Below are 3326 nucleotides of genomic sequence, written 5' to 3'. Positions count from 1 at the left end.
TTAGCCCCCGAATTAGCCTTGTTTCCATGCTTTTTAGTGCTTATTTGGGTCATTTCTTATCTTTAGTTCTTTGTTTTGCATATTCTTTGAGATTTTGATCCCTTGGTAGGAAAGGAGTAAGAATCTTGCATTTTCATGGCAAAACAAGACTAAATTGATCGAATTCAATGACCAAGCATCAAGGAGAGACAAGATTAGAAGGCCTATGTACATATCATAGTAGAAGAGCAATGTTGAGGAAAGATCCTTGAGTCCCCAAGGAAATCCCCAAGGAATTTATGAAGAAAAGGGAAGAAAAGAAGAAGTTACTATGCTGACTGACAATCCGAGCGGATTGTCAACAATCCGCCCGTCCAGCCCTTGCACAATCCGAGCGTCCCATGCCTGAATCCGCTCGGATTCCCCCTCAACAATCCGTCCGGATTCCTCAGAATCCGCTCGGATTCCACCGCCCAAATCCGTCCGTCCCGACCTTATTCCGCCTGGATTTCTTCACAGCACGGATTGTCTTCTTCAAGCTACGAAAAGAGAAGCTCTTCTCTCAGAAAATACCGGGTCCTCCTTGCTCAACTTAAAAAGTGTAATTACTAGTTTAGCCCTTAGTTAACCCTAATGCATCCTCCCTAATTTTCATTATAAATACCCCATTACGCTAATTAGAGGAGCATGTTCTTCTTATCAATAATTAGTGTAGTTAATATCAATCAAATCTCTCTTCAATATTGTAATCAAGTATTAATCAAGTTTTAATCCAAGTTTTAGTTCTTTAATCTCTCTTTTGTTCATCCTTTATTTTGGGTAATTTAAGATTATTTGGGTTATTATTGGGAGATTGACAACCTCTCAATCTAGCATTCAAGTACTTCTATTATTCTTGCTTTATTATTGGAATCATTAGTAGGTATAATCTCTTAATCCCCTTTTAATTATTGTTAATTACTTTCATTTATTCATCATGTTTCATATTGTTGGTATGATTGACAACCTTGCTAGCATGATCAACATGATAATGAGTGAGTAGTCTCTTAGCTAGGGTTAATGGGTGATTAGGGGAAACCAACATGGGGAATGATTCATGCTTAAATTAATATGCTTTCATGTTTTATTTGCTTGCTTGTTTTGATCTCAACTCATGCACATGTTATATTTGATGAAATGCTAAGCCTATGAATCCTTGCATTTACTATCATCTCCTATCTTTTCAATGAGACTTGTAAGACATAACCCAACTCGAGTCTCATTAGACCATGCATGTTGTTGAGTAGGGAAGATTAAGTCGACTTGTAGGTGTTGTACAATCTAATCGATTCGGCTCCGGGACCCAAACTTTCCTAGGATTGTAAGATATAACCCAACTCAATCCATCACAACAATAATTGCTTGCTTATAATTTGAGAACATGTTTGTATGATCATATCCCATGATTCCCCTATGATCCCATGACACCCTAGTGCCTTTAATCAATTGTTTACACCCCTTTTTTATTCATCTTGCTTGTTTATTTTCATTGTTATTATAGTTTAGTAACCTTCTACATCAACCCAATTTGTGACACCCCTTAGACACCGCTAGTTACAATAGAAATCTCATTTCAACTCCCGTCCCTTGGGATCCGACCTTTACTTGCCTCTTTACTAATTGTAGAGTTGCTTGTTAAGCTATAAATTGTGTTTTGATTCGACCGTGACCAACGACCACATCTTAATTTGTAAACACGTAGCGGGATCGCATCAAAAAATGGCGCCGTTGCCGGGGACGGTGTTTGTTTGATTTAGATTTCTTTTTATTGTTATTAGTTGTGTCTTTCTTCACCTTGAGGAAGTAAAACTCCTCAAGGTTTGTTCTAATTGTTTTCGAGTTGTTTGATATTTTGCATGTCTAGAAGGTTACAAAGTGATTTGTTACCTTTTGACCGTGAAATCGAAAGAACCTTGACGAACAATAGGAGACTTGTTAGGAGGAATTTGAGAGGTGTTGGTGAAGTTGTTCAACCCACTAGTGAGTTTGTCAATCCTTTCGCAATAGAAGGAGAAGAAAACCCATTACACAATACCCCACAAAATCCACCTACAATGCCAAAATTCTCGTCACACTCCGTACCCACCGAGGAGAATCTACCAAATGGTACTCCTACACCGCAACATCTCACCGGAAATTTTATTGCCAAGTCCGCCTTCATCCAACTAGTTGAGAGGAGCCAATTTGGGGGGATGCCTAGTGAGGATCCTCATTCTCATATGGAAACCTTTTGCGATTATTGTGATGCTATCTCTCAAACGGGCATGACTCAAGACCAAATTAGATGGGTCTTATTTCTTTTTTCCTTAATCGGCACCGCAAAGCAATGGTTGAAGGGCCTTGATAAGGCCACCCTTGGAATAGATTCTTGGAAGAAGTTGGCTCTAGCTTTCTACAAAAAATTCTACCCACCAGAAAAGACCAACATGCTAAGAGCTCAAATTACGGGTTTTAAGCAAAGGGATGAAGAGTCTTTGTATGAAGCTTGGGAGCGGTTCAAGGGAATTTGTCGCTCATGTCCTCACCATGGACTTAGCAAATGGTTTTTGGTGCAACAATTGTGGAACGGTCTTTATGAAGACTCAAGAAATATCCTTAATATGGGATCGAATGGGATGTTCACCGAGGTTGATGACAACCAAACTTGGAGCAAAATTGAAGAGATGGCAATCCACAATTCGCAATATAGTAGGCCTCGCAAGGCTACTAGAGGAGGAAAGTATGAAGTGGACGCCGTTACTCAATTAGGTGCCCAACTAAGCTCCCATATCGATACAATCAACTTGAAGTTTGAACAAGCTATGGCTAGACTTGAGGAAAACTCAAAATCATCGAAGCATCATGTCAATGCCATGACGGCATCCTCATCAATCCCAAGTGGGATATGTGAGAATTGTGGAACTTTGGGTCATCACCCAAGTGAGTGTAGGGGAACAACCGAACAAGTGAATGCTTTCCAAGCATATAAAAGTGGTACCCCTTATTCAAATTTTTACAATGAAAACACCAAGTTCCATCCAAATCTCTCATACAAAAGCCAAAATGTTCAAAACCCTCAAACAACATACACTCCACCACCCATGAGAAACCAAAATCAAAGACCCTTTTACAATCAAAACCAAGGTTACCAAAATCAAAATCCATACAATCACCAAGGTTTTGATGTCCAAAAAGCGGTCCTCCAAATGCAAAAGAATCAACAAGAATTTTTCACCCAAATGCAAAAAGATAGCCAAGCAAAGGAAACCACCATCAACAACATTCTAGCTCACACCAAGATGTTGGAAACACAGTTGACTCAACTAGCA

At 39.4% G+C, this 3326-nt stretch overlaps 1 non-coding gene across 1 annotated transcript; it reads right to left on the bottom strand.

Annotated features, from left to right (window-relative positions):
- Window positions 1-2444: 2444 nt before the first annotated feature.
- Window positions 2445-2551, bottom strand: LOC141602917 (small nucleolar RNA R71). The gene has a single exon (XR_012524821.1). It is a non-coding gene; the product is annotated as a small nucleolar RNA R71 (small nucleolar RNA).
- Between the last annotated feature and the right edge of the window lie 775 nt (window positions 2552-3326).

This window comes from Silene latifolia, chromosome 9 (genome assembly GCF_048544455.1).
Source record: "Silene latifolia isolate original U9 population chromosome 9, ASM4854445v1, whole genome shotgun sequence".
Lineage (NCBI taxonomy): Eukaryota > Viridiplantae > Streptophyta > Magnoliopsida > Caryophyllales > Caryophyllaceae > Silene > Silene latifolia.
Note: the sequence above shows the minus strand (reverse complement) of the source record. Positions and strands in the feature narration are given on the sequence as shown.